The sequence below is a fragment of the Cryptomeria japonica genome, chromosome 11 (assembly GCF_030272615.1).
Source record: "Cryptomeria japonica chromosome 11, Sugi_1.0, whole genome shotgun sequence".
NCBI classification, from domain to species: Eukaryota; Viridiplantae; Streptophyta; class Pinopsida; order Cupressales; family Cupressaceae; genus Cryptomeria; species Cryptomeria japonica.
In genome coordinates, this window is record NC_081415.1 from 129,212,695 (window position 1) to 129,236,447 (window position 23,753).

Below are 23,753 nucleotides of genomic sequence, written 5' to 3' on the forward strand. Positions count from 1 at the left end.
TTCCCTGTTCATCACAAAGTGCCTTGATCTATCCTAGTCTTCCTAGAGGACCTGCTTGAGTGTATCCTCTCAGCAGCTTATCCAATCGACAGCGTATGTTCATCACAGAATTGCCGATTTGATCTAGAAGACAAAAACCTTGCATTTTTCAGAAATAAACGCGTTTCTAACTCACAAACGCGCCTATTGACTGCACAAGCGTGCCTAAACAACACAGACGCGCCTGTTTGACATAAACGTGCCTACATTTGTCACAAACGCGACTTTGCAACATAAACGCACCTGAAAGGCACAGACGTGGCTGCATTTGACAAAAACGCGGTTCCAGACACAGACGTGCCTGGCACCAACACAGACGCGCTTGTCGGACATAGACGCGCCTGGCACTGACGCAGACGCGATTTCATGTTTTTGCACTTTTTTGTATACTATTCTTAGGCGCATTTATTGCTCTATTCGACATGCATTAATGACAAAAGAAAATGCGTCAAAGTACGAGGAGGTTTGGTGGTACTTACCGGCTCTCCTGCCTCTGCTGGTCTCTGAAATCGGCGAATGCGATCGAATCTGTGCACGAAAGCCATCGCTTCTGACTGCTGCTGCTCTTTTTCTTGCTCTGCACTGTGATCTCGTGAGGGTGTAGATGACAATGAGGATGTCTTTTGCCCGTGGTCTATCTTATAGCCTACCCTAGCCCTCGCCTTCATTTCTCGAGTCAATCTTCCTTATCCCGTGACTTTGTCACTTTATCTGGTCAATCCATTCTATCTTGTCTTTCTTATCGAGAGATTGTCTGCAATCTTTTCAGACATTTTCATCCAATCTCTCGAGGGGGCATATCATTCCCATACTAGGGCAACTTTGTATCAGTTCATCTTATCTTCTTTGAAACAACGCGACAAGCCGCATTGTCTCAAAGAGGGGCAAAATGTAGACACCTAAAATTGTCCAGTCTAATTAAATAAATATTTTATTTATTTAATTATCTAAGCCTAATTCTTCTATGAATTAAATAAGTCCTTATTTATTTAATTAATTCATTTATCCTCTTCGAGCCTTATTTCTCATTTAAATAAATACATTTATTTATTTAAATTATCCTTTTCCTAAATTAAATAAATATTTTTATTTATTTAATTATCCTATTTCTTCTATTAATTAAATAAATCTTTATTTATTTAATTAATTCATTACCTTTTTCTACACATGACACATGTCATTCATCTCTTAATTCCTACACTACCTACCTCTTTCATTATTTTGGTATTTCTTTTACCTACCCTCTAATCCTAGCCGACCTCCTTTTTACACCTCTCAATCTTATCCCTCCATTTCATATTGTGTCTTCTATTTAAGGAGATGCCTTCTTCATTGTCAAACTCTAATGTCTAATCACTCATGCTAATGATCATTTTTGGCTACACTACGATCCTACTTGCAACCACATTCCGTTCTTTGTTGAGCTCTTGTGCATATAAAAATCTGAGAGCAAATATATCAAGCAAGATCAATGGAGATAGGAAGAATGGAGATCAAAACCCTATTGGACATGTGATGGTATAATCTTTGTGATTTCATGTGATTTGCATTGTCTTAGGTAATCTTCATATGTTATGGTGGATCTTTGTTGATTGTTAGGCTAGGGTTTTGTGGTTGGATTCATTTAGCCTTTCAATATTGTTATTATTGTTATCCATTTTCACCATACACACTAGTTATTCACATTTAACCTAAAAAACATACTCATAAAAACATTCACAACTTGACACAATGATTTTTTACATGGAAACCCAAATGGGAAAAACCACGGTGGGGATGAATACCCACAAGTATATTGAACTCTTCTAAAGTTCGCTCTGTTAGGAGCCAAGCCTTGTTAGAAGCTTTACAATAATGTCCTGTTAAGAACAGGTCCAGTTAGGGACCACCTGGTTAAGGGATTGACTACAATACCCTGTTAAAGGCAATGCCCTGTAAGAGGTAACCTCGATGGAGGATTTGAAATCCAACCTAATGGATCACTTGGTTAGAAGATTTGAACAAGAAGCCTATTAAATCTTACCCGGTTAGGGGATTTAACTATTTTAATGGTTAGAGAACAACAGGGTCTTGTTGATTTGGCAATAGCACTGCTCTACTTAATTAGATTCTTTTATGCTCCTATCTGCCTTCATAACATTCTGCAGATACTCCTTTTGGTTCGGCAACAACTCACACTTAACAAATTTTCCAACACAATTTACAAACAATTCATCAACCTTAAATACAAATACAAGAGGTTAGTAACAGAACAGAAAACCTAAGATCTCATAGAGATTACAAATATATCGATTCAAATATGACCATTGGATTACATAGCAATCAGCTGCACATTGTTCAAAACTATTTCTACCACTCCTAGATCACTCCTTGATCACTGGATATTGGATCCTATAACTCATCACGTGTTATTCACTTCATGCTATGCATTTGTTCATTCCCAAGATAAAATAGTTGTCTCTATGTGTCAAATCCACTTTGAAACTCATCACATGCATCATGCATACGTGGCATCTTCATCTCCTCTCATCATTCGATCATAGATCAACACTACCGATTCTCCAAGCTCCATCGGTTAGGGTTCTTCTTATCAACGAGTTAGGGTTATCGATTGATCTTTCTGCTTAAATAGTAATACCGGTTTCCATCACTGCTTCACTTTTGGTTGCAATACAACTTCATTACCGGTTGCTATTGCCATCAATGACAACACTATACTTCATCAATGCAATCTTCATGAAATGCCAACAAGATGGAAAAAGAAATATAGAGGGATAGAGATAGAGAAGCAAGAGATGTAGATATAAAGGCATGGGAAAATGGAGATGGAAAGAGAAGGGGAGAGATGGATGGATAGGGAAAGGGATACATGTCTAGAGATAAGGAGAGAGGAAGATAGAGGGGAGAGACGTAAAAAGAGAGATAGAGAAAGAAAGAGATAGGGAGATAGAGTGGGTAACAGAGAGGAAGAGATAGAGAGATATAGAGGGAGAGGGAGACTAGGAGATATAGTGATAGAGAGCTAGATATATTGAGAAATAGAGATCAGAGAAAAAATTAGATAGAGAGACAAGGAAAAAAAGAGTAGGCATGGAGAGGGAAATAGGGATATATATATATATATATATATATATATATATAGAGAGAGAGAGAGAGAGAGAGAGAGAGAGAGAGAGAGTAATGAAATATAATATATATATATATATATATATATATATATATATATATAGAGAGAGAGAGAGAGAGAGAGAGAGAGAGAGAGTATAATGAAATATAAAATATGTAATGAACATATAATATATATTTTTAATATAAAATTTGAGAGAGAAGAGTGAGAAAGAGGTACTTGGAGAGAAAAAGAGATAGAGATATGATGATTAAATAGAATGGAGATAGGATAAGAGATAGGATGACAAAGGAGGGAGAGAGATAGAGGGGGCTAGAAAAAATGGACAGAGAAAAGAGTTAGAGAGAGAGGGAAAGTAGAGAATGATGAAGAGATATATCGAGAGAGAAAGATTGATAGTGATAGAGGAACAAAGAATAATGGAGAGGGAGATTGATATGCATAGGAATAGAGTAATACAAAGATCAAAACAAAGATAACAATAAGAGATAGAGAGGCAAAGAGATAAAAAAAGATGGAGAGATAGAGAAATAGAGAGAAACAAAAGTGGAGACAAAGCTAGATAAATATAGAGAGAGATAAATAAAAACAAAGAAAGATAGAGAGGAAGATAGGAAGATAGAGGAATATGGAAGAAGATAGAGAGGGGGAGAGATAAAGTGAGAAAGAGAGATAACTTAAATGAGATGGATAGATTGGGGAGGAGAGAGAGAGAGAGAGAGAGAGAGAGAGAGAGAGAGAGAGAGAGAGAGAGAGATTGGTGTGGAGAGAGACATAGAAAGAATGAAAGAGAAATATAAAGATTCTTTTGAAACTTAGTGATTGAGAAATGAGAAGAAGACTACAAAATGATCGAAATGTCATTGCCACACATATTTTAGTTCTTATGTTAGTTGTTATAATAGTGATCTATAAATATTGGAATTTGGAAGGGAGGTGGGAGGGAGGGAATTTTGTAAATTTTTTACTCAAGTGCCTAGAGCATAACAGATTCCCATTTCCTAAAAAAAGGTCCCTGTTTCTAGTGGTATTCTTCCGAGCATGCACACTTCCACCTAATTGGGACCTAATTTCTTGCATCCACCTGATAATCTTTTCAATTAATATTACCTACTCTTGTATTTTTTTTAATTTTATCTAACATGATAATATGTTTGCCTATACAACTTTTTGAACATTCATGTAGCCTTTTTCCAACAAGATCCACTAATCCATTAAGAATAAATTTTCATAGATTGTCATCCCTCTCTCTATTCCAACATGACTTTCAGAGTGATTCTTCAACCCATAAATTGAACAAGGGTGAAGATTCCAAAATTTCTCTACTTTATGTCCTTGTTTATGATAATGTAAACACTACTTTCTTTGAGTTGATTTACATGAACTTATAATACTAGCAAGATCAGTAATATCTATCTTACCATACCCAAGGCCTTCATTCTTTGGCCTCATAAATGGCTAAATGGGCTCTCTTATTTCTCGCCCACGTTTTCCCAAACCTTTTCCATCATAACCCATTTTCTAAATAGTGATTTGCAAGCCAACATTTTTCTAACCTAACCTTTTCCATTAACATCACAGGTTACAAAATTTCTAGATCCAAACACGTTCTTTCCTTTGGCTTCACACTCTTCAACCATAAAAAAATGTTTCATCAAATGAAAAATACAAATGACTAGTATCGCATGAGATATTACATAGTGTAGGTTTAGACTTTAGACTCCAATTTTCCTTTACATATGCTTCAAGCAATTGATTGAAAAATCTAGTTTCTTCACTTGATTTTGATAATTCTTTGTTTTGTGATCTATTTTCCTCTTTTAATTCTTTATTTTCCTTTTAAATTTTCTCCAAATTTTCTTCCAAAATACTATTTACACACATTAAATTTTTATTTTCTTTCTTTGCACTTCTACCACTCATTCCCATTGAAATGAATGATGAAAAATGACCTTGCCTATATAGTTGATAGTAATTATTTTACAACAGTTTAGATTACCTTCCTTAGGTACCTTTGTGTTCCTTTAATTTTCCTTAATCTACTTTGTTGTGACTTACTTGTCTCATATAGCTTAAAACAACTGTCTTCTTCCTTTAAAGAAGGTTTTACAAGCAAAAATTAATACAACTTATTTTATTTTAATCATTTGCTTAGAAGCATATACAAACAAACTATTTTAAATTAGATAGTGTGATTTGACATGGGTAGTCCTTAAGTGCTTTGATCTTCTTCCTCAAAGGGTAGCCTTATTTTTCCTTTGGAACATTTCAAGATTGTCATATCTTTTGTTTGCTTTCTCTTTGCTACAAATTTTCCTTCCATAACAATTGAATACCTATTTGAAATTCTAAACTTTAAACTTTTCTTGTTTGAAAAAATAATGATATTTTTCCTAAAGATTGGATAACCAAAAATACAATTGATTTCTATTGCATTTCAAAAACATGACTAGATAAACTTTGTGACATGTGTCTGGGATTAATGTTCACCTTGAAATGTCATACATCTTCATAGCTTATCTTTTAATTTTTTTCCCCTTATATCTAGCTTCTTTAGGAAGTATCGATCTAAAGAAATAAATCTTCTTCCAATTTCTTTACTCTCATTGCCTAATTTTTTACTCTCATTGCCTAATTTTCTTGTACATATCCTAATTAGATAACAGAAAGGTTTATTGTCTATAGCAGTAAAAAATACAATGGAAACAAACTTGTCCATCAAGATCTTCCTAGTTGAATAATCTAAGTTGTGATCTCCCAATAAATTGATTTGACATGCACAAAATGGAATCACTTTTATAAATATCTTGTAAAAAGTAATGTTGCCAACCTTCGTTTGACTCTATTATTAGTTCCAGCCATGGCATGGAACTATAGCGGAGACTTAAATCTTAACTACTGATTAAACTAAATGTCAAAAGCCAATAAGATTTCAATTTTTGATCACATTTGTATATATTTTATTCTTCCTAAGTGAAGTTGCCTATTTTTTAAAACATATATTAATATAAATTTTGTTTTTCATTTTACTATTGGCTAACTTTACGATTGCAGGATGTCAGGGAGGGTTGCAGGATTTCAAGTAAGGGTTGCCGTCTCTGATTGGTGTTTTAGATTACTAGCAGATGTATTTTCAAATTTCAATGCTAGAGAACACACAAAAACCTATATCTTCGTTAGTTCATTGCAGGATTATAGGATTTCGAGGACGAGATGGCATTTGTTCATAATCCACATGTCTCGACTCTACTTCGACATCTTGTATACCCATTTAGATGTGGCGAATTCTCACAAAATACAGTTATGTATACTCTCAGAGTCTCTTGTGGATGTTAGTTCATAATCCACATGTCTCGACTCTACTTCGACATCTTGTATACCCATTTAGATGTGGCGAATTCTCCCAAAATACAGAGTTATGTATACTCTCAGAGTCTCTTGTGGATGTTTTATGTCTTCTGCCTTCTCCATCACACAGGGAGTACTGTTTGCATCGCATGCGGGTGTTAAATGCCCCCAGGGAGTACTGTTTGCATCACATGCGGGTGTTAAATGGCCCCATTCAGATCTGTCATTGGTAAGGGCTTGAGCTAAGGCCGATTTTTCAAACCGCTTGGAGATACCTCGCTTGATCTACTAAGTTAAAGAAATCTCTGCTGCAAAGATAAGTTTGGCTTTATCTTCTCTTTACAATGCTGGTTTTTTATGCTTTACTTAAAATAACAATTTTTTACATCGCATTAGGGTTTGTATAGTGGAAAGTTTCGTGTATTTTTGTTGACGCATTTTTGGCTGATTTGGAGTTCATTTGAAAACTTCAACGGGGAGGGGAGGGTAAGGAATGAAGACACTTCACTGGGGTTTAGCCTTGGCTGTTTCAAGTGGATTGACTAACAACTTTTCTCTACATCGCCGGCTTCACCAAATTCGGTAATGTTTTTCTTGTAGATGCCCTCTTCATTATGTATAGGACAAAATATAACATTGGTTAGAATTCACATGATATTCATTTGGTTGGCTTGCTAGATGGTCAGCCCTTTATCTTAAAGGAGGATATTAATGCATTTTGATTTCGTTCTTGGACCTTTGAAGTTGTTTGTTATTTTATTTTTGTGTCATGTCACGTTAAACTCTCTTTTTTAGGCATTTGAAGCTTTTTGTTATTTTATTATTGCTATCATATCATATTTCCAGTTCTAGCGAGAAGTTTAACCCTCAGAACCTTCATGATAGCAGCTATTGAAAGTACATTAGACTGTATCTTTGAGACTTCAAACCATTACATAGATTCTTATACATTTTCTATTTTCTAAACAAAGGGTATGGTGGAGTTCAAGAAACCTAGTTCATGAGCTTGTAGAGGCATATTTCTACCACCATGACATCTCTGATGCATTCATCTGTCATTCAATAACATGACACCTTGGCTACATCAAACCCTGCTTCTCACCTGAACTTGACTCCAAAATTTACTCAGCAGTTCGTTGTACCTTCAACCGACAATGTAGTTTTCCAACCATTTCAGCATAACTATTTTGTTAGATAAATTAAATCAAACAATTTGCAAAAAAAGGGAATTTAATAGAACCAATTAAAGTCATCTTTTGTCTAAGACTCTAAACCACTATAATATCACTCTTTGTAGGTCAATGGGTTAAGCGGAATGGATAATTATTTAGTTGTCAACTTATACTAGTTAGAGGATACTGGATAAATTTTTCATATGCTTTGGAGACTCTGGTATTGGGTGTTCATTATCTATTTCATGGAGCAGAGAAGCTGCACTATACTGAAGAGAAATCTTATATTTCACATTTAGTGGCTTCCTTAATTTTCTGAAATGAAGGAAGAAAGCTGCAATCTTCTAAACCATGGAAGCAAGAACGATAAGATAAAGAAAACTTAGTCTTTCAAGCTTATTCAATGTTTTTGGATTTTTATGTAGAATTTTATTTTATTTTGTTCTATAAGTTTCAGATTTTGTTTACTTTAGATGCTCCTTACATTTATTTATTTTTAATTTCATTTTCTTGATGCTTTCACGGCAGCAACATCCAGTATCAGTTGTACATTGAAGCTTTTCATCCTCATTGTATTTAGGGCATCAACACCGAGTATCAGTTATACATGGAAGATTTCCCATCTTTTCCTTTCCAAGAAATGATACGTACAATGCCACTGGTCCTTGAAATGACTAGTAATGATAAAAGTTCACATTGTTAAGCTTATGTTGTGACTCTTTCACCATTTACTAGTCAAGCACCCTGTTGTGGCCTTTTGTCTGTCTAAAATCAGGCAAGTTTGTAGGTTCAGGTATGTCACAACACCAACATTGTGATATCACATACCGCACTTTTTTGTCACCACACTATCCAGTGAAACTAGTTTAGGATACAAATTAAATCTGGAAAAATACATATTGTTGGTGAACATAAATATGTTTACATTTATTTGTGAATTGGATCAATCAATGTCTGGTTAAGTATTCATATTTTGGTTTCAGAGGATACTTAGCTCTTTGATGTTAATCATCAATCAAACTTTGAAGCAGAAATGCAAATTTAGCTAAATAGCGTATTGTCTTAATCTTAACTTAGTATAGGCTAACTTGTATTAAAAACTATAACTATGATGTAATGATATAATTGTTTATATCAAGATGTTGAGTTTACAACAAAGATCATTGAAGCCATATAATTGGTGTTGACTTAGATTTTATTAACTATTTTAAATACATACCTTTTTCCTTTCAAAGATCATAATTTTGATTCTGGACTTTCTGCTAACGTGTGACCCTTACTCCAGTTAGAAAGCATGAAAACAATAAATCTCACAAGTCACTCAGTAGTCATTCTTTTGATAAATGATTTGATCAGTTCTTGAGATGAATACATACTATCAAGACAACTTCTTACATCTAATTTTTTTTCCTCCACTCAATTTTATTTGACTTCATTTCAGACCTTAATTTATTTTAGCTGTCTTACCACTTTGGTAGTGTATGGTAGTGTATTACTTGCAATATAATAGATCTTTGATCGTCATTATTCTAGTTTGATTAGAATTGTTGGGCCTTGAGAAACTTGCACCTCTCATTTGCCCCAGGGGGAATACATGTCTACCCTAAGAGTACACTGACAAATGCAAAACAAGTTACAAACCTGCATGTTGTGTTTAGTGATAGAGTGTGACTACTCTGTGAGGATACTCATGTCCTATGTAGGCTGCAATAGTTGTATTCCAAGAGATGTTGTCTCATTCTTTCATGTGATGTTTGTTTGGCAATTTAATAATGAAAAATTCTTAAACATGCGAAAATAAACAGCATTTATTGAAGAAATGACAATGATTTTTATATATTTTTTCTATTATAAATTACAAAGATAGTGAATTTGTTTATGATCTGTTTGAATCCATAGAGGGCTAGACCTTCAGTTGCTCAGTCACAACAATTACATGACACAAAAACATACATAGACCTTGTATTCTTTGACAGGAGCTTCGCTGCTATGCAACACTTGTTCCATGACACTTTTCATTTCTTTCAGTTACAAGTTCTTATTTTGGTTTAGCACGAATACCATTTAGTCTCTATTATGCTACTTTAAAGAGAAAGAATACTCCTCTTTGCTTCCCATAAATGTTTCACAACACAATTTATAGAAGAAACATCATTCAGTCTGCCAACATAAATGTATCGCCCCACAAATGATTAAACAACCAAGAAATCAAAATGATACAAGCCAACAAAGGTAGTAGTAAACTAAATGACAATTTCTGCAAAAGTAATTCTTTTCACAGGCACCAAAAGTAAAAAATGACCTTTTTGATACAATGTAGAATATTGGAGAACAAAAAATAATACTATAGTTTTACATAATGAATGTGATTAGGGTAAATGGACCAAGATGCTGAACAGAAAAGTGGCCACATGCAAAAAAAAAAAATGAAATTTCTCATAACTCGTGCATGTTCTATGAAATTCAAAAACATGCTAGGCTTGGTAAGCCTAGCGAAAAAATTCTCATAAACCGTATTGGTTATGCAAAACTAGAAGTTTTGGCTTTAGTTCTGCATAACCTGTACGGGTTATGTAGAACTAGGAACCAAAGAAGAAGTGGGGAGAGAGAGAGAGAGGGGGGGGGGGGGGTGAGAATAGGATTAAGAGAGGGAGAGAGAGAGAGAGCGGGGGTGAGAATAGGATTAAGAGAGGGAGAGAGAGAGAGAGGGGGGGGGGAGAGTTAGAGACAAAGAGAGAAGGGGATAGGAAGAGAGGGAATAAGAAGAGAGGGAAAGAGAGATAGGGAAATAAAGAGAAGGGAGAGAGGGTGAGAATAGGATTGAGAGAGAGAGAGAGAGAGAGAGAGAGAGAGAGAGAGAGAGAGAGAGAGCAATAGAATAGGATAAGGAGAGGGGGAAGGAGAGAGATTTAGAGAGAGAGACAAAGAGACAAAGAGAGAAGGGGATAGGAAGAGAGGGAGAGAGATAAGGAGAGGGGGAAGGAGAGAGATTTAGAGAGAGAGAGACAAAGAGACAAAGAGAGAAGGGGATAGGCAGAGAGGGAGAGAGATAGGGAAAGAAAGAGAAGGGAGAGAGAGTGAGAAGAGAGGGAGAGAGATAGGGAAAGAAAGAGAAGGGAGAGAGAGTGAGAATAGGATTAAGAGAGGGAGAGAGGGAGAGGGAGAGGGAGAGAGAGAGAGAGAGAGAGAGAGAGAGAGAGAGAGAGAGAGAGAGAGAGAGAGGGAGGGTAGGAAGAGAGGGATCAAATAGGATAAGGAGAGGGGGGGAGAGAGAGTTAGAGACAAAGACAGAAGAGGATAGGAAGAGAGGGATAAGGAGAGGGGGAGGGAGTTAGAGAGAGAGAGAAGGGGATAGGGAGAGAGAGAGAGAGAGGGGGGTAGGAAGAGAGGGAGAGAGATAGGGAAAGAAAGAGAAGGGAGAGAGGTTGAGAATGGGATTAAGAGAGAGAGAGAAGGGGATAGGAAGAGAGGGAGAGAGATAGGGAAAGAAAGAGAAGGGAGAGAGGGTGAGAATAGAGAGAGAGAGAGAGTAGGGGGTAGGAAGAGAGGTATAGAATAGTATAAGGAGAGGGGTAGGGAGAGAGTGTTAAATACATAGAGAGAAGGGGGTAGGAAGAGAGAGGGTGAGAATAGAGAGAGAGAGAGAGAGAGAGAGAGAGAGAGAGAGAGAGAGGGGGGGGGGGTAGGGAGAGAGGGATAAAATAGTAGAAGGAGAGGGGTAGAATAGTATAAGGAGAGGGGTAGGGAGAGAGAGTTAGAGACATAGAGAGAAGGGGGTAGGAAGAGAGATAGAGAGAGAGAGAGGGGGGGAGGGAGAGAGAGTTAGAGACAAAGAGAGAAGGCGATAGGAAGAGAGGGAGAGATAGTGAAAGAAAGAGAAGGGAGAGAGGGTGAGAATAGGATTGATAGAGAGAGAGAGCGAGAGATTAGGGGATAGGAAGAGGGATAGAATAGGATAAGGAGAGGGGGAGGGAGAGAGAGTTAGACACAAAGAGAGAAGGGGATAGGAAGAGAGGGAGAGAGATAGGGAAAGAAAGAGAAGGGAGAGAGGGTGAGAATAGGATTAAGAGAGAGAGAGAGAGAGAGAGAGAGAGAGAGAGAGAGAGAGAGAGAGAGAGGGATAGAATAGGATAAGGAGAGGGGGAGGGAGAGAGTATTAGAGATAGAGAGGGAAGGGGATAGGAAGAGAGTGAGAGAGATAGGGAAAGAAGGAGAAGGGAGAGAGGGTGAGAATAGGATTGAGAGAGAGAGAGAGAAGGGGATAGGAAGAGAGAGAGAGAGAGAAGGGGATAGGAAGAGAGGGAGAGAATAGGATAAGGAGAGGGGGTGAGAAAGGCAGTTAGAGAGCGAGTAGGGGGAGAGGGGGTAAGATAGAGAATAGGGGATAAGAAGAGAGGGAGATAATATGATAAGGAGAGGGGGAGGCAGAGAGAGGGGGAGAGAGAGAGGAGATTGGGAGAGAGGGAGAGGGAGAAGGAGAGGGAGAGGGAGAGGGAGGAAGAGAGGGAGGGAGAGAGAGAGAGAGAGAGGAGATGGGGATAAAGAGAGGGAGAGGGAGAGAGAATAAGAGAGAGAGAGAGGAGAGAGAGGAGAGAGAGAGAGGAGAGAGAGGAGAGAGAGGAGAGAGAATAGGATAAGATAACGAGAGGGCGAGGGAGAGGGGGAGAGGGAGAGGTAGGGGGAGAGAAAGAGAGAAGGGGGAGAGGGTGATAATAGGATAGGATAATGAGAGAGAGAGAGAGAAAGAGAGAGAGAGAGAGAGAGAGAGAGAGAAGGAGAAGGAGGAGAGTAGGAGAAGGAGGAGAGGGTGAGAGATATGAGCTAGAGAGAGAATGAGAAGGAGAAGAGGGTGAGAGACTCGGTAGAGAGAGATGAGATAGAACTCAAGGAGGATAATTAGGGCTCGGAATAGACAGAGACGATGATGGGGGAAGGAAGACGAGAGAGACGAAAATAAGAGAGACATGCATGCATACAAACATATATACATATATCTATATAAATATATGTATATATAACTATAGATATGCATATATACATACATAAACATATATTATATATGTATGTCTATGCATATGTATAGTATATGCTAAATTTACAAGCATACATTTTGATGTCTTCATAACCCGTACGGGTTTTGTGAAACTCAAAATGATGTTTTTCATAAACCGTACTGGTTTTGTGAAAATCAAAATAATGGTTTTTTATACCCTGTAGGGGTTTTGTGAAACTCAAAATTATGGTTTTTCATAACCCGTACGGGTTTTGTGAAACTCAAAATGATGGTTTTAGTTCTACATAACCCGTACGAGTTATGTAGAACTATAAATGGTACTTTTTGTTTTTCAAAACCCGAGTGGGTTATCTTGCACATTAGAACCCGTGCGAGTTTTGGCTTGGTAAGAGGGTTGGAAAGCGACCCTAAGGCTTGCAAGCCCATTTTCCCTCCATTTTTGTCCCTTTACACTTTTTTTCATCTTCCAACATGATTTCTCGACTTCATCATCAATAGGTTTACAAATGATCAAGTGGGTATCTCTAAAATTACCACCATAATCTCACATGTCTTCTTATCTTTCTGACAATATAATTTTTTCTATTTTTAGACAACATTAGCATAGTAAACTTTAATTTTCTTTACCAGTGCCTTGACAGTCCTCACAGACATACATCTACCATTTTTTTAATAACTTTTGATATATTTGACCAAATTCAAAATAAATTACATATTATTGTTCTACACTAGATTCTATACAATTTTTAAAAAAAAATCATTTTCGATTGTTTTGATGCAAGTTATGCCCAGCACACAAACAGGTACCAAAGTTTTAGGATGCGGTCACTTCAAAAAATCATAAAAAAAAAATACTCAACGAAAAATTACAAAAAAATACACAACTTCTAGATCTCAATCATACCTATCATCCTACCAAAGGGTTTTTCAAAATACTTAATCTAATTATATATTTTGTCCAGTGCACAAAAACAACCATGTTATGTTTTTTTGAAAAAATCAAGAACAATTTTTCATGCGAGAGAGATTTGACACTCTTAATCTTATCCAATTTTAAAAAACTTTAGTAGTTTAGAAAATAGATTTAGAGTAATACAATTCTTATTATTTTCTCAACTCCTAGTTTTGAGTATGTGACCTTCGAATATCTCTTTGAAGTTCAAGTTTACCTCTTTTCAGAAAGAAAGAAAAAAAAAAAAAAGTGGCCACTTGTAGCCCCCTTTTTGTTCACCATCTTGGTGCAGTTACCCATTAAATATAATTAAATTTCTTAACACAAAACATTAGTAATGATGATGTGAAATGAATGCTTACAATGATATTGATTAATAAAAATAATAAAAAGCTAAATAGACCCGAACCTTAACACAAGCGACTATTAGCTATTCGATTACAGTAAAGAGCCTACTTTCTCTTTGATTAGAGAAAAAAAATTATGGATGTTTGATCGATGGATCTGGAAATCATTCCTCGTCAAGATTGCATTAAATTCTTGAATGCGAGATCTAATGTATCTCCCTTCCTCTTCCACCATTAATGTGCAAATAGCTTTATAGATGTCTTCCTTGAAAAAGGAATCATCCTCCTCATTTCTCCTGACCTCCATTGATCTGGAGGATCTAGAGATTCTAGAGATGTAGAATTAGTTCAAAATTAAAATTAAAATTTTCATATTAAAATATTAGAATATTTTCTCACAGCTAGCTTATCATTTCATATTCTGATGGCTGTGGTGACTCTTGATATATTCTTGTACTTTTTTATATTCTAGATTTTGGAAATGAAAAGTTAGTTTTTGGATTGCATACAACTCCCTTTTCGAGTTTGCATCCTTCTTGTACTGAGAATAATATCGCAGGTTTCCTACACTAGATATTATTGCTTTTGATATCGTTTGAACCCCTACCTCAATTTAAATCAGTGGTATTAGAGTCATAATGCTCCTTTATGCCAATTCACACAAGATCAGACTACCACAGATTGGGATTAGATACGTAAGATTTGTCACAATATCTTCCCTTGAGACGCACCAAAATGTCAGACGACTCAGCAGAAAATGTTAAGAAAGTAGTGGAAGAAGCTTTGGATAGACAATGACAAGAAATGATGGATCAATTCACACGACTGTTCCAGAATCAACCCCACAGAGTTGGGGCGGCATTTCAAGGAGTCACCCCATTCAAGGTGCAGGTAAACTTTGATATCCCAAATTTTGAAGGGAAAGTTGACATTGATGTTGTTGACGACTGGTTGTAGAATGATACTTCTCTAAAAAAAAAATTCTAATGTAGAAAAAATAATGTTTGCTCTTCTTAAAGCGGAAAATCATGTGAAACTAGCATGGGAAACTAAGGTGGGAAACAAAGATAGAAATTTACCCATTAGGAAAGCGTTAGAGATATCTTTTGATAACAAACCGACATGGGGAGAATTTGTGGAATTCATAAAAGATTGATATCTGCTTGAGGATGTCTATGAACAGAAATACATGGAATGGCAATTGCTTCAAGAGGGATCAATCAGTGCAAGATTACACTAATACATTCCATGCGCTATAGAAAAACTTGGCATCGAAGATATAGAGAAGCATCAAATTATGAAGTATCATAGTGGACTTCACAGATACATTCAAAATGAGATAGATTTTTTGAATATTGAAACATTGGCGACTGCATATAAATATGCTACGAAAAATTGAAGAAAAATTCAACCAGAAAGGGAAAAGAGAATACTTTGCAAATAATACACCAAGGGGTGAAGGTAGCAACAGATTTGCAGGGAAATGGGTAGCCAAAGAATCTCCCTCAAACTCATCTAAATAGACATGGGCTGCTAAGAAGACACAATAAAACATAGGCATGTGGTGTGAAATACATAAGACTCCATTTCATGATACTAAAGATTGTTGAATCTTCAAGAGCCTGATGACTGAAATATAGGGAGAAGAAACTAAGCCGGAATCATTGCCTATGGATGCCTCTGAGTAGAAGGAGAATGACCAGGTCATAGAAGCAGACATGTGTGCCATCATTGCCACGACTAAGGTCTTGCCTCGTGAAGATGAAGAGCGGTTGTTTCATTTGTAGATGTGGATAGATGGGGATCCTTTACACTTTATTGTTGATAGTGGTAGCCAGAAGAATTGATCTCTAAGGTGGCAGTTAAAAGACTAAATTTGAAGACAACAAAACACCCACAACCATACTCCATGGGATGGGTGAATGAGGGGAAAGATATTCAGGTAAATCAACAGTTTCGTTTGTCATATTCAATCAAGCCATTCAAGGATGAGGTAATCTGTGATGTAGCACCATTGGACGTATGTGACATATTGTTGGGGCAGCCATACATGTACCAATGACATGGGGTGTATGAATCCAGGCCACCCAGTGTCACAATCAAGCTCGGTGAAAGAAAATATCATATACCAGAGGTATGTCCAAAACCAACTGCTTCTTTGGTTAGTGTTAAGAAATGTAAATGTCTGATTGCTCAAACTAGAGCTTTTGTTCTGCTCATGATCCACTCCGAGAAAACAAAGTCAATTCCTTCATTCACGTGTTGAGATGGCCATAATAGAAAAACAACGAAGTGAAATGGATAAAGTTTTGAAAGAATATCATAATGTGCTTAAATCACCAATAGGGGTTCCAATGCATTGCCAAGTCAAGCATTCCATTGATCTAATACTAGGGGCACCACTACCACATGAATCAATATATAGGAGGTCAGCGCTAGAAAATGATGAAATCAAGAGACAAATTCAGGAATTGATACAAAAGGGACACATTCGCCCAAGTGCTTCACCATGTGGCAGTCCAATTGTTCTTGCTAAGAAGAAAGATGGGACATGGAGACTTTGTATTGACTATAGAGAATTGAATAAAATCACTGTGAAGAATAGATATCCAACTCCTCGAATAGATGACCTCTTGGACCAACTTAGAGGGGCTAAATTCTTTATGAAGATCGACTTGAAATCTGGATACCACCAAGTGCTAATTGATCTAGTAGGTGTACGGAAGACTACATTCAAGTCCAAGGAAGGTCTATTTGAATGGTTGGTTATTCCTTTTAGTTTAACTAGTGCCCCCGCCACATTTATGAGGTTGATGAATGATGTTCTCAGGCCATTCATTGATTCTTTTGTGGTTGTTTATTTGGATGACATACTCATTTTTAGCAAGACTTGGTCTAAGCATTTGCAGCATGTTAAACAAGTGCTTTCAACTCTGCAACAACACAAACTTTATGCCAACATAGACAAGTGTTCTTTTGGCATGCAGAGTATCCAGTATTTGGGGTACATCATTGACAATGAGGGTGTTCACGTTGACCCTGCAAAGATACAAATAATCAGAGATTGGGCACCTCCCAAAAGTTTTACAGAGCTTCGTAGTTTCTTGGCCTTAGCCAAACTTTATGGCAGATTTGTGCTTGGTTTTTCACATTTGTCATGGCCTCTTAATTAGTTACTGAGGGGGGGAGCACAAGCAATGTTTCAATGAACATAAGCGAAGCAACAAGCATTTGAATAGTTAAAGAAAAGGCTATGATCTGCACTAGTCTTGGTCCTTCCATACCTTCAATAGTCATTTGAAGTAGAGATGAATGCTTTTGATTATGCCCTTAGCGTTGTACTTATGCAACATGGACATCCCATTGCTTATCATAGTGAAACTTTTTCTGATACAGTACAAAGGTACCCCACTTATGACAAGGATCTATATGCAATTGTTCAGGCTTGCAAACAATGGAAGCATTATATCTTGGGGAAGGAAATTGTTATACATACAAACCTTAAGCCTCTTCAATTTTTGCAGACACGAGAAGTTGCAGAATGCTAGGCATCAAATGTGGTCGACATATCTACAACAATTTCACCTCAACATTTTTCATAAGAAAGGAAGCAGTAACAAAGTCGTAGATTGCTTGAGTCGGCCTCCAATTGCAAGTTTGACAATGGTGTTGGATTCATGTGGCCATCAATCCACAACGTGGGCTCAACTATATGGTAATGATCCTGATTTTGCTGAAACTTATGGTAATTTAGTAGGAGGGAAGTTTGTCCCTGATTTGCACTTGTAGGATGGGTTGCTATGTCATGTTGGTCATATATGTGTCCCCACCGATGAATGCAAGAGTATGATATGGGAAGCACACTACAGTCATGTTGTAGGCCATTTTGGTATTGGTAAGACCACTGCTATTCTTCAAAAGTATTTCTATTGGCCAAAAATGAAACAAGATATCATTGCATATATACAAGCTTGTGCAACCTGTGTAATTGCGAAGCCTACAAATCGCAAGTTGGGTCTATATGTACCACTGCCAATTCCAGATAAATCATGGCAATCAATTTCAATGGATTTCATGTCTGGACTTCCCACTACTAGATGGGGGCATGATTGTGTGTATGTTGTGGTGGACAAATTTTCGAAAATGGCTATCATGGTGGCCTATCAAAAGGTAATTTCTACAGAAGAGACTGCCAGGTTGTTTTTTGAACATGTTTGGGTTCATTTTGGCTTGCCTAAAACCATTATTTTTGATAGGGATAGTAGATTCATCAGTTATTTTTGGTCTTCACTATGGGCTAGAATGGACACAAGACTGACAAAGTCTACAACATTTCGTCCTCAAATAGATGGGCAGACAGAGGTGGTAAATTGAATGATCATTCATATCTTGTTAATGTATCATTCCAAGCATCCCCGTACATGGGATGAGAGCTTGCCTTATGTGCAACATAGATATAACTGTGCCCTTCATAGTTTTATAGGGCATAGTCCTTTTGAGGTTTGTCTTGGGTATCAACCATTGGCATCTATGGATATAGCTCTCCCTACCTTACAATTTGATTGTGCATTCAATGCTAACAAAGAGGAAGACAGGCCAGAGAAATTCATTGATCAAATCCAATACTTGCAGCAACAAGTTCATGAGATTTTGGAGCAGAGCAATAAGAAGTATAAGGGTAGACATGATCAACACCAAACTCCTCATTAGTTTCAGGTTGGTGACAAGGTGTGGTTACATCTGCAGAAGGAGCGTCTTCAAGGACCAAGCAAGAAGCTTTGACCCCTCCGTTATGGGCCATATACCATTATCAAGAAAGTTGGTGAAAATGCTTTTGAGCTAGATTAACCAGCATTTAGGGATTGCATCCGGTTTTCGATGTCAAACTGCTACTTCCTTATTTTCCCCCTTTGTTGGATATTTCCCAAGCTTTTGAATACCTCAATGCTATAGACTTGAATCCAGCTGCCAAGACTCCACTTCAGTGTGACCATGTTACTAAGGTTATTGTGAAGACTCTTAGGAATCAAAAGATCCCTCTTTATCAGGTTGTTCGAGCTGGCTGATCTTCTCATCAAGGCAAGTGGTTAAGTAAATAACATATTGAAGCACAATTTCCTCATCTGTTGCAGTAGACTAGTGCAATGGGGCCCATTGGTTGTCAAGGAGGGAGGAATGATATGGAGGTTCTAGAGATGCAGAATTAGTTCAAAATTAAAATTAAAATTTTCATATTAAAATATTGGAATATTTTCTCACAGCCAGCTTATTATTTCGAATTCTGATGGTTGTGGTGACTCTTGATATTCTTGTACTTGTTTATATTCTGGATTTTGGAAATGAGAAGTTAGTTTTTGGATTGCATACAACTCCCTTTTCGAGTTTGCATCCTTCTTGTACTGAGAATAATATCGCAGGTTTCTTACACCAGATAAAGCTTTTGATATCGTTTGAACCCCTACCTCAATTCAGATCATCCACCCTCAACTTTGAAGAAAATAAAAATAGATATAAATTGCTACATATCAATAAACACAAAATTGCTTCAAAAAGTAGATATAACTTTATATTTATTCAAAGCTGAATACAAAACACTTCTTGATCACGTGATCAAGGATCAATGATCGAATGATGAAAGATAAAGATTTCATTACAATTTACCTCTTTATATAGAGGTCTTTGGCACATGAATGCCAGGTAAAAATCAAAAATCAAACGTGTAGTTAAAATCTTGATGTAAATTCTATATCTAGAACTCTTATTTTAGCTTTTACAAACTAGAGTTCTTGTCATACCAGTGAAAAAATTACCAATATTCTATTTTTATCTTATAAAATGAACTGCTATTCAAACTACAGTTGATTTGCATGTGGAAAAATTAACATGCCAACATTACATTGAATTCCTGGACTATGAGCTTAGCATTTAAGCCGTTGTTCGTACTACATTTAGAGACCGTGAGCACCCAAGGAACAATCATAGCATGGAGCTGCTGCATTTCTTCTTCGAAACTACTGAAATCAAATTGGAGGTTTTGCATTGAAGATCAATTGTTCGATCGCTGGAATGAAAAAGTAGCAGATTGTCGGGCGCGCGTGAAAAAGTAGCAGATTGTCAGTCGTCGTACGCAGAGCTAACATTTACTCGTCTAAATCGATTTTAAAATCGTCAGTCTAAAAGGGCACATAAATTAAGATTAGGTGCGTAATAATCTATGCGTCACCTCGGTTACCAATATATATTTATTTGTTGTCAGATGTTATATAATGTTTATATAATGTTGGAGACTTATTTGTGCACCGAATCTATGCGTCACCTCAGTATCAATATACATTTTGTTTCTTGCCATATGTCAGATAACGTTGGAGACTTAGTTGTGCACCTAATCTATACGTCAACTCGGGTACTAATACATATTTATTTCCTGTCAGATGTCATGTAAGGTTGGAGACTTATTCGTCATAGCTTAATATAATATATTTAGATTATTATTTCATCCAATAATAACAAGAAGAATCTTTAATGTAGTGTATCAAATTTTAATATTTTATAACATTTAAATGCAAAGTCTTATGATTAAAATTTATTAATCTATATTTTTAATTGATAAAAGATAGTAGACCATCTATAACATATTAATTATAGTAGAAAAGAAATTACAAAAGAAGATTAGTAGAATAGAAAACAAAAAATTCTTTTAAATAGAATTTAGAGTTGAGATCATCAAAATTTAATTATTTTTTTTTCTTTTGGTGGCATTTCCATTTTAGATGTAGATGGATTGATATGATCAATAATGGGTCACAATATCAATGTATAGTCACCTAATGAAGCAAAAAATAGAGTACACTAAACATTTCATTGCACTTGCCCAAATTTAGCTCTCAAGTTCCATATCGTGAGCCTTCAAAATAGCTCAAAATCCCTTTTCCTTGTTGTGTTGCAACCCATCAAACATTGCATTGCATATACTTTGTAGGCTAGAAATCGAATAGATAGGAACAAGAAAAATACCACCACTAGGTTGTATACCACGATTCATATCGTTTTATTTGATAGTTTTCTAAACAAATTCCTCAAACAATGAATATAGTTGAATTTATCCTAAACCCCATTAGTGTAGAATAACCTCCTCTTGAATCAAATTAATGGTTTTTTAATTTAAGTGACAACAAATTAACCCATATTTCGTAAGTAGTAATTCACATGATTTTGTCGTCATAAATCCGAATGGTCCACTTAACACTCATTACATAGATTTTATTCAACAAAGTAATACATCAAAACTTTCTAGGAGGTCACTTATTTGGTACTACTTAAAATGAAACATAATTATGAAGTTTTGTCCAAGATCAAGCCCAATTAACTTCAAATTGTAGTTGTAAGACTTTAACGAGTGTTGTCCAAGGGGTTGTGTTCTATTGGTTAAAGCATTGAGTTCTCAATGCTGAGATCAAAGTTCAAATCCCAAAGGGACATCTAATATGGAATTCAAAGTTGTGACTCTTAGTCTTCCATAGTTGGCTTCTAGGTGGTTTCTAATAAGTGGATTCTAATTTGTGACTCTTGGTCTTCCATAGGTTGATTCTAGTGTGGTTGTTCGAAATGAGCTAATGGTGGATTCTAATTTGTGACACTTGGTCTTCCATGGGTTGATTCTAGTGTGATTGTTCGAAATGAGCTAATATTTATAAGCGATCTGAATATTAAAAATAAAAATAAAGACTTTAACAAATGTTGTGACATATGAACCATTCCTTACAAAAACTCTATTGATAATCATTCATGTTTATTTCAAAATCCCATCATAATCTCTTTTTTTAAGTGGTAAAGTATTTGACGAGAACCATCTTTTTGTCCACACGACCTCGTCATTCAATGAAATAGGTTCTTTCACATGTAATTTTCCAATTGACAATGGGTCTTCGTGATAAAAAATTTATGGCCAATTTTACTTTTCAGACCCCTTGTTTCGATAGAGCAAATACTTGATGAATTTCCGGGAAGTTCATGTTCGCATCTGCAAACTAATTCAGAACTGTTTGTTCAAAGTAGCATATACTCTGGCGTGATTATCCATTGGGCGAAGATCGATTATGAACCACACAAGCTACCAGACAGTGCATCATATGCATAACTAATTATTTACTCCTCTAAAATGGTTTTTAAATTTTTTAATTTGGTTCTTTGCCAGCCAGAAATTAATGGTAAAGGCGCGGAACAATCTTGTCGATAGTCTTCACAAGATCTAGAAGAAGATGCTTGGTTCTGCACTTCTATATTTATATTTTCCAAATGCAGTTTGATTATATTCTAAGTGTAATGTAATCAACAGTAAACTTGAATCTCACGTTAGAAGAAGTATTTAAAAAAAATAAAAATTAAATTTTAAGTCACTTTTTTTTAGCCAAAATGATGCTGATACATCTCTTCTTCCAGGCTAAAATCAAATTGAAGACCAATTGTTCGATCGCTCGCGGTTTAAACATCGACTATGAAACACACCAGCGACCGTTCACAACTATTGTCGGTGCGTCCTACGCATAGCTATTATTTACTCCGTCTAAATTGGTTTTAAAATTGTTAGTCTCTAGATTCTATGATAAAAAATGTCTAAAAGGCCACACGAATTAAGAATAGGTCCGTAATAATCTATGCCTCACCTCGTCAACTAACATATATTTATTTCTGGCCAGATGTCATATAAGGTTGAAGACTTATTTGTCATAGTTTGATTCATACAATGTATTCATATTATTATTTCTTGCAATGGCAAGAGGAGAATTTTTAATGTAGTGAATCAAATTTTAATTGATAAAATGTCGTAGACCATCTATAATATATTGAATGTAGTAGAAATGAAACTACAAGAGAAGACTAGTTTAATAGGAAATAAGAAAATGTTTTACATAAGACAAATATTATTTTTAAATTTGAAATCATTAAAAATTAGCAATTTTTTTTTAATTTGATGTTATTTTGGTTTTAGATGTATATATAATGATATGATCAATAATGTGGGTCATAAAATCAATTTATAGTCATATATTGATGTAACAAATGGAGGGTATAAAACATTTCATCACACTTGTCAACAATTTAGCTCCCAAATTTCATATTGGGAGCATTCAAAGTAGCTCAAAAACCTTTTCCTTCGTGTTACAACCCATTAAACATTGCATTGCATACACCTTCTAAGTTATAAATAAAATAGCTAGATACGAAAAGAAAATACCATCATTGCGTCGTATATCATGACTCATATTCTTTGATAGATTTAAAAAAAAAATCATCAAACAATGGATACAATTGAATATACCCAAAACCCCATTGGTTTAGAATAACCTTCTCTTAATCAAGTTTATGTTTTTTGAGAAGAAAATAAAAATCAAATCAATATAATTTAATTGACAAGAGATTGACCCATATTTCTTTAGTAGTAATTCACATGATTTTGTCCCCCATGAGTGTGAATGGTCCACTTAACACTCATTGCATCTATATATTCACAAAGGTAATACATTAAAACTTTCGAAAAGGTCACATATTCTAATACTACTTAGATTCAAGCATACTTAATCATGGAATTTTGTCCAAGATAAACCTTACTTAACTTCAAACCTTACATACAAAAAGCTCAATGAGTGGTGTGACATATGAACCATTCATTATAGAAACCCTATTGAAAGTCATTCATATTTGCTTTGAAATCCAATCATTCATATTTGTTTCAAAATCCCACCACCATTTTTTC

General features: G+C 35.8%; 1 long non-coding RNA gene across 1 annotated transcript; it reads left to right on the plus strand.

Annotated features, from left to right (window-relative positions):
- The first annotated feature begins 6,639 nt into the window (after positions 1–6,639).
- On the plus strand, positions 6,640–22,789 carry LOC131859924 (uncharacterized). Its single transcript, XR_009359497.1, has 3 exons — positions 6,640–7,096; positions 22,439–22,529; positions 22,696–22,789. It is a non-coding gene; the product is annotated as an uncharacterized LOC131859924 (long non-coding RNA).
- The last annotated feature ends 964 nt before the right edge of the window (positions 22,790–23,753 follow it).